At 41.7% G+C, this 14,565-nt stretch overlaps 1 long non-coding RNA gene across 5 annotated transcripts; it reads right to left on the reverse strand.

Annotated features, from left to right (window-relative positions):
- Nucleotides 1-3,415: 3,415 nt before the first annotated feature.
- On the reverse strand, nucleotides 3,416-14,506 carry LOC128785334 (uncharacterized). 5 transcript variants are annotated; one of them, XR_008429847.1, is made up of 5 exons: nucleotides 10,043-14,274; nucleotides 9,352-9,815; nucleotides 8,181-8,266; nucleotides 4,241-4,429; nucleotides 3,416-3,943 (listed from the first exon to the last, which is right to left on the reverse strand). It is a non-coding gene; the product is annotated as an uncharacterized LOC128785334 (long non-coding RNA). The 5 variants fall into 5 exon arrangements; XR_008429848.1 differs by lacking the exons at nucleotides 3,416-3,943; nucleotides 4,241-4,429 and adding an exon at nucleotides 14,284-14,506 and having other exon boundaries at nucleotides 7,673-8,266; nucleotides 10,043-12,508; nucleotides 13,086-13,135; XR_008429846.1 differs by lacking the exon at nucleotides 3,416-3,943 and having other exon boundaries at nucleotides 4,065-4,429.
- Between the last annotated feature and the right edge of the window lie 59 nt (nucleotides 14,507-14,565).

The following is a 14,565-nucleotide window of genomic DNA, read 5'->3' on the forward strand; positions in this document are numbered from 1 at the left end:
TAAAACAAACCCCCCCTCCTTTGCCATCTAAATATATCATGTCTCACCAGAGGAAAACACTAATAGAATTTAGAAACTGTCATCTAAATATTTCTGTAGAAAAATCACAAAAATCATATTCTCATTATTTGATAACTTGACTTTACTTCCAATCTTCGTCCACATCAAGATACTACAGAGAGGTTTCCAAACTTGCTGGTTGAGAAGCAGAATTTATCTCCCCAAAGCATTAATTTTAGGCTCCAATAAAAGTACAAGGTCATTCGTGATGTGCTAGATTATATCCCATCCCTGAAGCTGCTCAATCAACAGGAGGGACATGCTCCAAATCAGCCTGGCCAGAGACCACCAGGTTTAGAAGCTCTGCTGAGAACCCATCAGCACTGCAAGGGCTCCAAGAGCTGCTTGTGCACTGTGCTGGCTGCGACTGCAGCCAACAACAGCTCCGGCTGCCTGTGCCAAAGCCCTTTACGCAGATGCACAACTGGAACTTGTAAATTACATGAAGAAACAGCTAAGGCTCATGAAATTCCAAAACATTTCTGCTTCGACCAGTGTGGTCAGCAGAGCTGTAATTTCTGTGAATCCAGTATCTGGGCTTCTTGGAATTTACCAGCCCTGTTGGCAGAGCAGTCACATCTTGTAACTTCCATCTAGGCAGGAATGAGGCTCAAGTAACTTACAAGCTCCCCAAGGCAGCTGGAGGAACTGGCAAATTCAGTTCGACAGATACCTGGTGTTTGTGGAGATCTGCCAAGCCCATCAGAAAACAGCTTCCGGCTCTGCACTGCTGAGCCGACAGAGAGCTCCGCTGCAGGGGTTACACTCCCTCTGGAGCAGGAGAGGGAATGGCTGTGCTGGGAAGCAAAGTTATGTTCTTGGCTCTGTAGCTACAGGGCAGCAGGAACTTCCTGAGAGATCCAACTGCTCTGTCTTCTATCCAGTGCCTGAAGGATGCTGCAAGTGTGGTTCTCAAGCAAATTAACCTCCACAGGTAGTCTGGGAAACATCCTTGACACAGATTGTATCTCACACAAAATAAAACAGACACCAGAGGAGCCGGCAACTACTTCACATTCCAGCCTCAGAGCAGTTCTGGGAGGCTTGATGAAAGGTGAAGATGGCCATAAGCACAGAGCAGTTGTTTGCTCCTCTGTTGAGTGTTTTTCTTCTGTTTGAGATATCCCACACTACCTGCTGAACTAAAATCTAAATGAGAAGCACTGAACCAAAGTAACACAGGGCAACACTGAACCCTGGAGAGCCAGGTGAGGTTAGGGGCATGGGACAGATGGGAAAAACAAGGAAAACAACACCTATTCCTGGATATGCTGTACTGTGGGACGTGGGACAAAATATCCCACATAAAGGGACAGATGTAACAACATATTCAGGAAAACAATACCTGCTCCTGGATATGCTGTACTGTGTGATGTGGGACAAAATATCCCACATAAAGGGACAGATGTAACAAAATATTAACAAACTACTATTTCACTGTTGTTTCATATGTAGTAGCTTCACTTGTCATGTGCTTCAGTCATTAATCTTCTATGCTCAGAAGTCTGATAAGGTTTAAAGCCTCAGGCTGCCATTAAAAGAATATTACATGTACATCAGTGTAGCGGATTATGAGTTAACATTTATATTAATTAACATCTATATGAATTGACATGATATTTTACTCCCTGCCCGTAACTGGATACCTGGACTTAGCTATCCCTGGAAGTTTCCATCCAACTTGTCTCCAAGTGTCTATAAAATCACTAAGTAGCTTCTGCAGAGCATCTCCATCTCTCTACATCAAAAATCAGCATCAGACAGATAGCCTCTGAATTCAATCAGATTCAGGACAGACCAAAGAATACCCTGACCAATGGAACTGAGCCACAATGTCTAATCTTACCTTAAAAGAAGGGAGTATTTGCTGGAGGGGAACAGCCATGGAGATGAGTCAAACCTCAGCCCACCAAGGAAAAGACTTTGCCTTATTCACAGCAACTTAGAGAAGGCCAGGATTTTCTGGAGCGAGGTCTTTGACTGTGGACTCCAGCACGATGCTCTGACTTCCTGGCTCCGTGTTCAGAGAGGCTCCTCCTAACTCCTAATCCCAGAGATAACCTGCAGCACCTGTTTTGTGTAGCTTACAGAGAAGCCTCTGCAGAAGCCATGGAAACAGGGCAGGTGCCACCAGAAAGGCCCTCACACAGCTGCAATTGCTCTGTGTGTGTGTGCAGGTATGTGTATTTTCATAGGTCTGTCCATATTTCCCGGGCTTCTGCACCCACCAAAACTGATTTTTGTCTTCCAAGCAGCAGTACTTTCACTAAGAGCAGAACAAAAGAGACTGTAGGAAACATGAATAGGAAGGAGATGTGCCCCATAAGCATGGATAAAGGGAAGCTTGATTCATCAGTGCTCCTTAGACTCTGCCTATTACACTGACTTCCCCAGCAGAAGTCCTCCCTCTCATTTGGGTCTTTGAAAACTCTGCACAGGCAACAAACATTGATGAAAAATCTTTGCCATCAATGTTATCTTTACTTCTCCTTTTATCTACACTGATATTAATAAACACAAAGAAACTTTTCAACAAGAGCCTTTCATACCCTTCCCCTCTGGCTCTTGCTCTTTCCCCTCACACATATCCATTGTCATCTCAAGACACACACTGGAGTAATGCAGCCCCTCCCAGATTCCCTTGTGGTGCACTCTGGGAATCTGGAACAGTCTGGTATTCCCAGAACCTGAACCCTAAGACAAGTGGTTGTATTTAGGATTCCTAGTCTTGCCAGACTCAGATTCTTTTTTGAATTTGTCTTACACAACTTTAACCAAATGGAAACAGAAACCATATTTTGCACAAAAGACGAAGATAGAGCAGCAGCCTCAGAAAACACTACACCAGGACAGAAAAGTTTAACCCTCACTAAGCAGCCATGCTGCTGCTAAGATCACAAGGAAAGATACTTCTGTAGGCATTCCCTAGTATTGTGCTTCCTGTGCTTTCCCTAATATCATAGAGGGACTGGTAATTGCTTTGGAAAGGCAACTGCTGAAGCCTCACACAGGACACAATGTTTGTACGTAGCAGCTTCCTACATGACTTATATAACTTATTGTTTTCTCTTTTATGCCATGTTGAAGAGGCAAACTGACTTAAGGGGTGTGGAGGGGAGTTATTACCACAGTTTAAGCAAGATGAAAATGAGTTTAATTGCACTCTCCACTGCTGGCACTCTCCACAAAGACATTATCCCCCTTTTTAAGGTGAGTCTGCTCAGACGATTCATAATTTTAGCCCATTTCATCCATGAACTCCTTTCTTCATTAACTAGAGCAGAAGATTTTGCAAACTAGAGTGAAGAGGATTAATGTAGCATGCAGGGAAGAGTTCTTTCCTCTGGCTGAGAATAACCTTGGACAAATCACCAATTCAGCAGTTCCAGACTAGGGTAAGTTTGGCTGTGTCTCACATCCCCTCTTCTCCACTGCTGCCCTAACATTTGAACTGTAACTACCCAGTCCTTTCGGAAATACTTGCACGTTTCTGTTTGCCTTCCAGCCAAGATCCTGCGAGCACTGGAGACAAACCCCCTCATGCCGCCACTGGAGGGCAGCACTACATTTCTAGATCCTTTTCCTTATCTCCCAGAGGAATTCGTTTCATCCAATTCCAACACAATGGATCAACAACTTACCACTTCGGCTCTCGTAAAAGCCTTCTATGTTTTATAGCAAAGCACGGTGATACCGTTTAATACCCCACTTCGCTGTGCATTTTTCTTTGAGAAGTTTGGAGTATCCCTTCATGCAGGGTTCAGAAGCTCTGCTGAGCTTTTTAATGGCGATCCATTGAGGAAACATCTCTTTATTTTGCCAGGGTGCTGTTTGTTTCCATGGTGCATTCCCAATCTCACAGGTTTATGGTATTTTCTGCTGCCTGTAAGTGTATATGCAACAATAGCAAATCATCTAAACTCACGTTTTTAAAGGTCAGCATTCTTTTAATGTGCACATTTACTTAAAACCACAAATCTATGTTATGCAATTTTCACCCGAAAATAACTGGATAGCTCAAATTTCCTTGTTTTTCTCTTCTTTTTCATTTTCCTGCTATCAACTCCCCTATCATTAGGATAAATCTCCACCAGTGTTAGATATGAACATTTACATTTACATTTGCTTGTTTGCATGTTCTCCACTGACTGCTGCCAGTGGGGAGCACAGTCCCACTCACCAAATCCTCAGTGGCGTTCCCCGGACAAGGATCCAGGGATGGCAGCTCCACAGTGCCCTCACATATGGCTTGAAGTGCAGTCAATTTCCATGGGGGGGTAGCCACAGATGTCCATGGATAGAGCCCAAAACATCCACCAAATAAGCCCCACACAGAGGTCTTGCCATTCCACCTTTTCTGTTGAAATGACTAAACAGACAATTCATCATGTTACCACATCTCTCACTTACCTTATCTGATAAATTTCCCTAATTCTGGTCTCTTATTTCCCAAAAAACTCTGCCAGGGGCTGCAAGGATTACTAGGGCTCCAAGGCCAGCTGTTAGTATTATGCCACCATAATCTTGGAAACAGATTTCACTTCCAGCCTCATTCAGAGACCTGGTCCCACTTCTGTCCCCATGCACACCCACCTCACACAACTGCATGGCACTTGGCTCAAGGCAAAAGGGAATTTTTTCTGTCACTGCCATATTAAATTGCTATGAGAACAACCCACTAATAAAAACAGTATGTTGTACAAGTTTCTTTTCCTATTAGAAGCCCTACAAGTCAAGCCCCATAACTAAATACTTGTACTGGAAATCTTCCAATCTTCCAACCATGACTGGAATAACACACTGACACCAAAGTTTATTTTATAAGACATCAGAGGGGTCACTTCCAGATTGGACCAGATTGAATTCTCCTCACATTTTGTGAAACTGTTCAGGAGATTTGTTGTGGCATTCCACAGTTCTCCAGTCAAAAAAAAAAAAAAAAACAAAAAACAAAAAAAAAAAAAAAAAAAAAAAAAAAAAAAAAAAAAAAAAAAAAAAAAAACTAAAACTAAACAAGCATACTATAGAGAGGCTGCAGATGCAAGAGTTGAACACTTCTTTTCAGAAAATACCAACCTACAATAACAAATAATTTTGCTATTCACAAGAGAACCATTGAGTATTGCAAAACTTGATAATTACTGATTCATGACAGATTTAGGAAAAACATCAGCTTAAGTAATCAGGTCAGAGCATTGCTGTTGACCACAGTGTTGGCAAAAGAAACAGTTTCTGTCTTCATATCTTTCATCAAAGTTTAACATTTTACAGTATTTAGCTTTTAGCATTTCCTTGGTCCAGATCAGTAAACAACTGATAGCTTGAGAAGTAGAAGTTTAATTGTGAGCAAATGTCTCTAGTTAGTATTATCTTGCAATTCACTTACACCATTCACATACTTTTAAATTCAAGCTAGTAAAATCATTGAGCATCCCTGAGAGCTCTGATTTATTACTCCTGTTAATAAATTCACCAGATGATTAATCCCTTTTGCAGCCTGCCACCAAAGGTATGCTTTGTCACACACTGCCAACTGGGAATAAATATTTCATTCAGATCTCAAGGTGGACAAAAAACAACCCTACCTTTTTGTGAAGGAAATGTGTGTGAACTTCATTTCCTCCTGAAAAATTAGGTGTTTTTCTCTACTAAAGATTACTGCAAATAAATCCATTCCACTTTCTTCCATGCCTCTATGATATTTTTGCCTGACACTGGAAGTCATTCTGAAAAGGCAGCAGTGCAGTGACAGAAGGCCTCCTGACTCTAAGTGACTCTAAGTGAAGTATTGTAACAGCAATACTTCCTTCCTAAGATTCACACTAAAAACCCCAAATTTCTAACACTGAGAAACTGTTAATCCACACCAAGCAAAGATCTGTTTTGCAGTGCAGAGGATCCTGTCCTTCCCCTTCACCTACCAATGCTAAATCAAGTGTGTTCTAGCACTTTAAACCCATTTTGAGCACCACACCTTGCCACATTTTGGGCCTTCCTCACAGGTACATTTCCTGCACTGTAGAAGGCTTTTACTAAATAATGACAGCCCTGCTGGAGATGAAAGTCAATTGAATGAAGAATCTGGAGTAATTCCAGCCAAAAAATGCCACTGACATTCTCTACACGTAAGTGTTTTATATACATATTATGTGACTGTTAACTTTGAGCCATTATTAGCTCTAAAGGAATGCTGCAAACCCCCTCAATTAGAGAATTCTCTACCTTCAGAGAAACAAAATATTTCTCTTTGTGCTTTTAGCTAATGTCCTCTTGAATCCACTGAAGGAATGCATGGGAAAAACATGGTAAGGCCCTTCTTAATAACTGCAGTGCCACAATCCTGAGGCCAAAGCCACCTCCTCTGTTTTTGTGCACTTCCTTTTAAAACAGCAAGGAATTTAGTAGCAACTACAGGACCTGTCCCCAAAAGCCACATGCACAGCTACCCAGAAAAATGGAACAGGCTCCCAACCCACTGCAGTCAGACCACACAAGTTTTGATGCATCTCTAGTGCAAGGCCGAGAAAGAATCTGACCCTTAGTCCTACAGCAACAAGTGCCAAAAAAGCTATTTACAATCACACAACCTAACAATCTGCTTCAACATACTTAAATCATCCATCTTCAGGATGACTTATTTCCGTGTGTCCACGGCTTCCTCAGAGATACCAGTCAGAAGCTCCAGTAACATGTAGAGATTTGTATATTAAAGGCCTTCCTGGAAGATTTACAGATTCCAGGTATTTACAAACTGAGACAGATAATTAATAACTCAGCCACAGTTTGCTGACAAAATGTTGAACCAAGGGCTCTCCTTTGATTTAAGCTCAATCAATTCTGCTTTTTCTGCCCCAGTGTTTTCTTGCAGAAGTAGAATTTCTATGGTAAAAGCTCTAATAAGAGATCTACATTTGAAAAATGAAGGATGAACGTGGGCAGAAATGACCAAGCCCTAAAATTCTGATACATGCTAAGTATTGCCGCTAGAAGTCAAAATTTCTACAACCACAGCTCACTGTTTAAAGTGCTGTCAAACATTACAGTGAGAAAGGCTTTTTTTTTCCAAAAGTAAGGGAACTGAAAATAAAAAACCTTTTTTACATAAAATGGGATAAAAAGTAATAAATAGGAAGTCTGGAAGTAAGTGCTAGTAAAACAGTGAGTAGGTAAATCCACTCCCCTCCTCTGCACTTGATGCAAGTGGCTCTTGCCACATGCCTCTTGCTCTTTTAGTTGGGATTTTATAAATGCATGGAAAGCCACGAGGACAGAGCAGTGCTCCAACTGCAGCCTGGTCTGCACAAAGCATCCAGTGCTTTTCTTCAAGCATCTACATCTCCTTTGCCTGATGTTCACTGAATTCCTGTTCAGCAAACCTCTGTCACCAACCTTGTGGAACCTTCTGCAGGAAGTGGGAGCCTAGAGCAGCAAACACTCCCTGGCTGGCAGAGGAAATGGCAAACCACACCATTGCTGAGGACAAATCCTCACAGGAAGCTCTTGGTGTATGCTCATGCAGCACCTGACAGCCCAGGGAGCCACCAGGCTGCCATGGGGACAAAAGGCAACACCTCAGGCCTTGTTGTGCTTTGCAGCCCCCAAAGAGGCACATTTTAATATCTTAATCTCCAGAACTGCATTTACGACCTGCAGCTGTGGTGCCAAAGAGCCCTGTGGCCCCTGACACACTGAGACTATTGTTGGCCAAAGGGAGCTCTGGGGTTTCTGGAGTCACATAAGAGAGTGAACTGAACTGCTCTGCTCTGGGGTGGAGAGGGGGGGGGGGTTTGTATCTATCAGGTTATTTTGGGCCTTTATCACTTCTAAATTACAACAGTTCAAGCACAGTAACGGGTGAATGAGCAGGAATTAATTTGCTAGGGCTTTGGGCTTCCAGAGAATGAGAACTTGAACGGATTAATTAAAAAAACAATCCCTGTGTTACAAGTGACTTAAAATGAATATACAGTAAGTCTATGACACAAATGACATGTTGGGGTTGTTCTGCAGCCTCTCCACCTCAATGACTTGGAGATATGGTGTTACTACTGCCTCACTCCCAAAACTGAATTTTTCTCTGATGTCGTTAAACTCCTACAGAGAATATTTTGGGAGCATACAGGGTTATGGGCGTTTCTGTGCCAGCTTTTCATGGTATCATCTTCCAGCCTTTTCCAGAATTTTGATCCCTTTCAGCCACAGGTATCTGCAAAGAGGAGTGAGAAGATAACCCCATCAGTCTCACAGAGAGGAAAATCCCCACTGGTATTTGGATTCTGCTTTCTGTATGACAGCTTAAAGACAAGCACTAAGCTTAATATTCCAGGAAATTCAAATGCTCTGATATACATCCTGTAGTATTACCATGTAGATATTGAGCAGAAAAATTGTGTCTCTGGACAATAATTAATAGGTTAACTAGACAGGTTGTTTGCCAAGTTCACCCCCACACAATATAAACAAGAAATGTTCCTGCTTTTCCCTTATTACTAACTTTTTTTTTCTCAAAAGAAAAAGAAAGGAAAATTCAGGAAGTTCAGAAGATGCTTATGGAACCAAATTATTGTTTAATATATCTACTGATCCTGATGTTCCTGAATGGTAAAAAGCAAAATAGTCTTTAGCAAGAGCTCTGCCTCACAAATCTGTTCCTCTAAGGTTCCCCTTCACCACAGCATTTCTGAGAGGTCTCAGTTTGGTTGTGCGGAAAGATCACAGCACTGTCACAGTCGAGTTTAGGCCCACGAGGCTCTGCAGAAAGCTTTTTGTTAAGGGTTTCAAACATGAATGCCTGCCTTGAAGGTCTTTAGCACTTACTGACCACCAGAATACTCTAAATCCTCTTAAGAAAGGTTAAATTATTCAAATTAATTCCCAAAATCTGGAGCTAAATACAATGCTGGAAAATTGCAAAAATGAAAACTATGGCTTGAACAAGCTGCTGGAGTTGAGCTGCCAGTCAGAAATCCATGCTGGTCATACAAAGGTATTCCATTCATATCAACCCACTCTTACCCTTCTCAGAACTGACAGAGGAAGGGAAATGGATTTGCTACATGGAGGGAGGATAAAGAGAGGGCACAGTTTTTAGTCATCCACACCCATAAATGTTGCAGTAGGTGAGTTCTGCCTGATTCTCCTTTCAGCTGAGGGGATACAAAGATTCCCACAGCAGGCCTGAAGGCAGCCTCACAGACAAGCATCCAAAGTCCTGGACTTTGAATGGGATCTGAGCATCCAAGACAATCAACTGTCTTTGGAAATCCTAGACAGGTAAGTGAATGCACTCACCTCACTTCCCTGAGCAAGAGTCACATCTTTTCCTCATTTCAGAGAGTGTACCAAGAAATCGATTAAATGATTTGCACAAAGCTTCACAGGGAGCCAAAACTAGAGTTGAAAGCTGTCTCCAACATATTCTGGGTGATACTGGATTTGAATTCTGGCATTTCTATGTTGCCTCTTAGCCAGAGCAAGGAACTGCACTGACACAGTTTAATCAGAACAACCGTATATATTCAAGCTAGGATTTTGAATATCAGAAAGGCTGTCTGCTCCTCAGATGGGTTATATTTCTGGGAAAAAGTTCTCATTTTAACCAAATTGGTTGAAACCTAGTACAGCATCAGACTTCAACTCCTATGCACAGCAATGCTGGTTTTCCAGAAGAAAAAGGAGAAGAAATGACAACTCCAGTATTACAGAAACCACATATCTACACTGATGAATGTTTTCTGGGCTGCTGTATCTCTTATCTGGCATGAGAAAGACAAAAAAAGAGAAAGAAAATCACTGGTGGAGAATGGAAAAGAGTTGCTGCACAGTATAAAAATGGAAGAAGTCAGAAATACAAGCTAAAGAGAGGAAGAATATTTAAATTGCAGACACAATTACTTAGCAAAAGCAAATAGTTACAGTGCAATTTAAGCTACAGCCCAGATTTCCCATATCTGAAATTCTTACCACATCAAAGGGTCTTTACCTGTATGGTTAATCCATAAAAACAGATATTCTGGGAGCGTGAGTAAACTTGTGTAAGATGGACCTCAAACTTACAGCCTGGAAAACACTGAGAAAACAACCATTAACCATATTCTCTCATTGTGCACAGGGCAGCCTAAAACCAACATCACCCGAGAGTATCACTAGGAGAGGTTTGCAGTCCTGGAAAATCCTCATTCCCTGAGATGCAAGAGGTGGTGAACCACATATGGAAAGTGAAATGGGCTCATCCTTCCCACACACCATCACCCCCACATTTCTTGTGTTATTTTCAGCTGATCTGAAAATCCCTCACCCTTCCAAAGCCCTTCAATTCCCAATTTATTAGGGCTGCACAACTGTACCAACAAAAAAGATGGACAACCTCTGGGAAATGCCTTTCCCACTCACTCACTCTCTCCCTCATGTTTCTTTTACTCACAAAGGACTCCAGTGGGAATAGTCACCACCTTATCTGGGCATCCAGATTTCTGCTGGAGTCCACAGAAACACACGAAATACAGGATCACATCCCCATAAAATGCAGCAGACAAGCAAATTGCATGCTTGACAAATTGTTTGCAGACCACAGGCTTGATCTTTAGCAAAAATCAAAATAAAAAATGGCAACAATGTTATACTTTAATATCCTTAGAGCATTGTTAGACATTTAAAAATTAAAGCAATGGTTTGCTCAAGTTAGCCAGAGGCTTCAGCATAACAAAACTCATGCAAGATCTCTCATACAGGAGATAACCTGAAAATAAAGGCTGAAATGCTACTCCTAGATTTTTCTAATCCAACTCTCCTATCTTTTCTTTGTCAGTTTTCTCTAATTCTGTGTTTGCATCATCTGTCACCTATGAACTCTACTGCAAAGCAAGAAACGGAGAATAACAATAAATATATGTTTAGATTGAATGGGAGGATTAAGCAGAAGGAGAGAATTTGTTCTCTGCCCCTTGCTACTGATGTTTTGGTCCTTATTAACTTTTTGTCATTTTAACACCTGTGATAAGAAACTGATATGGTGAATTTTTACCTCTATGTCAGCTTTCTATGAAAAGTGAAAGTAATTACCTAACACAGACCTTCTTTCAAAACAAATTTACAGTACAGTAACACTTCATGGCACATACAATATACTCAGGATACCTTCCCTTAAAGATAAATAAACTTGTAAAATATTACCTCAAATAGAAGTTTAACATTTGTCATGTTTAATTGGCAATAAAAAATCAGACCTCTGATTCTTCACAGTTTATCCTTCAACATTATGTCACTTCCAAGTTGAAACATGGAAAAAAAAATTGACACTTGCAGGCAGTGTGGCAGAAAGGCAGCCTGCCATGTTATCAAAATAATTTATGTTCTAAAATTCCTGTGAGTCCAACATGAAAATAGCATCTCCACCATTCCAGCTCTGAGTTTAGACAACTCCAGTGTTACTTGATATGCCACACTCAGGGACAGAAACCATCTTAAATTGACACCGATGGTCCCCCGAGCTGGCAAACACGAGTTGATGAAGTTCTCCACGTGCTTCATTTCTGTTCTAGGGAGCAAAGTTTGAAACAGGAAAAGGGGGTCAGATCTCGGAGTAGAAGAGATTAAACTGCAATTTTGTTTTCCTCCTTTTTGGGCTAGCCTCTAGTATCAATCTCAGCCTGCTTTAAATTATGTCCAGCTGTCTGCTGCCCCCAGGGACAATTCTAGCAGCCAGAATTAGTTGGGAGTGCAGTGACATTTTAACCACACACAGTCTTCCTTCAGCCTACCTATCTTTGGGTTTTTGAGGACAATGGGGGGTGGCAACACATCCTGCCAGGAAGAAAAAAATGTGAACATTGAAGTCGTAAACACATTTGAGCTAAAGAATTTATTAAAACTGTGGGGTTTAAAGAAACCAAAAACTGAAATGTGACAAAGAGTTCACTAAAACAGTAGGGAATAGAGTGCACAATTTTCAGAAGGAGCCAAAAGTAAGGAAAAAAAGGAAAATCAGGAACCAGCCTGAGAGGACTTCTTCAATTGTTGTAGGGGTCGGCCTCAGCAGTGCCAAGCTGCTCATGGTCAGCATGGAAGGAGGGATGGTTTGACCACAGGGACATCTTCAGACACCCCAGATATGTACATAAGTTGTCCTTCAGCTCATCCATATACCTCACACTCCCATCAGCATTTCCAAGTGTTTAAGTTCTGCTCTCCCACACCAGGCAAGTTTCCAGTTGTCTCAGCAGGGAATATCTGAACCACCAAATCATGGACTGAGTCTCCTACCTCCATTTAAAGGACTGACAACCATCCTTGGCAAAATGGGGCATTTCAGCAAATGTGTAACACTGGCTGAAGCCAAGAGAAGGGGGTCCCTGCTCAGCCAGCATTCAGACACCCTCCAAAATGATGTTCCTGCTCTTCTATGCTCTGCAGATTATCCTTCCAGAGAGAAAAATAAACAACTGGAGTCCTGTAATACAGGCAGTATTTTCCTGTGTGGTAGCTTAAGACAAGACTTTTAAACATTTTTACTTAATCCAGAACCCAACAACTTAAATTTTGTTCTCTTTGCATGGCATGGATGACAATGCCACAATTCAAATGACAACTCAATACTCACTAAGTAATGCTGCCAAGTAGATAAAAGCAATTATGATGCTATTTTGCATTCATTAGATTATTAGAAATACCTGCATTTCTTTCTATAAGCAAGAAACAGTAAAGTTTAAAATATATAAGGGACCACATCACAAATAGGAATCAAATTTACACCAACAGAAGTGAACAACTCAGAGTCAATCTAACATTGTGAAGCTGTATTTCTAAATAATGAAATGCAGACTTTAAAGGAATTATTTTGGAGCAGGAGAACACATGTCAAAAGATAGCCTGCTGAATATGAAATTAATATGCACACAAAAGTATGCACAAAATGTCCTATAATGTAGTCAACTTAGATTTTTTTATTACACCATGTTGTTGCTTCTGTTCTTTATTTACCAGTGAGGTGTGTGGATTGTAAGTACATTTTCAGGAGTCCCACTTACCTGTAAGCACAGAAACTGCAATGAGAGAAGGAAACCCTGCCTTCTCTCACCTAAAAAATAAAAGATAGGCAACATATGATTGCAGCTACAAGTATTCTAAAACTACCAGCTTGGCTGATTCTGGAACAGATAAGAAGTGATTTGATTCAGAGACAAAATTAATGAGCACTGTATGGCTGTCCAAAAAAGAACTCATGCTTTATGTAAGATCAACTATAATTTAATGTTAAGAATTTAGGGGTTGTATAGGAAAGCCATTCTCTAGGCCAGCAGTGTCAGAGATCTGCAGCATAGTAAGACATTTTTTTCAGATTTCCAGGTCTCCAGGCCCTTCAAGGTCTACATTAAGGAGGCAAAAACTTATTTTAAAACTAAATACCTCTGTTGAACAACAGGAAGAGACTAGAGCTGCTCTACTGTGCCACAGGCCCCCCAGAAGCAAAACTGGGGAATTAAATAAAGATCCAGTGAACATGTTCCTGGACACCTTCTCCTCACCCAAACCCACCAAAGTTTCTAAACCCCTGCAATGCCTCATCATCCTTCCTTCTGTCCATGAGCTTTCCCCCTGGGTGAGGAAATAACAGCATTTCATAGCCTGAAAAGATATTTTAGAAGTGATGATTGCTGAACTTAGGTAGTGTCTGAGGAACAGGCACTGCCCTATGGAGGGCTCCTCATGGCTTTTAACTATAGAATTTTTAATGGCAACAACACATCAGTCCTGCTATTTTAAATTTCCAGGGGAGGTTTAGATTAGATTAAAAAAAAAAAAAAAAAATTCAAGAGTTGCAAAGCACTGAAAGGGGCTGCCCAAAGCAGTGGTGGAGTCACCACCCATGGAAATGCTCAAAAATGCGTGGATGTGGAATGAGAGGGCAAGAATATTGGAAGTAAGCTCTGTTTGCAACCAAGCAAAGGGTAAGAGATCTAAAGGCCTTTTTGTAAACTTATTTTCTTTTAGAAACTTATTTTTAAGTTTTTAAGTTTCTTTTAAACTTATTTTTAAACTTATTTTAGATCTGCTTGCATTCAGTGTTTGGCTTGTCTAATGCATGTCATGGAAGGAGAGGAAATTACACAAGCTTGGATTGGGGAAAAACCCAGTTTTCCAGTCTCATTTCCACATCTGGTTACAGTTGTGATTGAGAACATGGTAGCGATGGACCAGATAGTCTCAAACCTCTTTTTTCCCAACCTTAAGGATTCTACAGTTGCATGACTCACGACACACGACAAAACCACGGCCATGCTGCACTTCCTCGAAGATCCCAGCCGGGACACAGCCGCCGCTGGGCTGGGGCACCCGACCGGCGTGAGGGAGCGGCTCCCGGGCCTGCGGCCGCCCTCTCCTCACAGTTTCCCGCGCGGGGCCAGCGCAGCCCCGCTCCCCCTGCCCGCGGCGGGGCCATGCCCGGGGCTGCCCTCACGGCCCCAACATGGCCGCGGGGCCGCACCTGCCCCGCGCGCGCCCGCGGGG

Source organism: Vidua chalybeata, chromosome 3, assembly GCF_026979565.1.
Source record: "Vidua chalybeata isolate OUT-0048 chromosome 3, bVidCha1 merged haplotype, whole genome shotgun sequence".
Taxonomy (NCBI): Eukaryota; Metazoa; Chordata; class Aves; order Passeriformes; family Viduidae; genus Vidua; species Vidua chalybeata.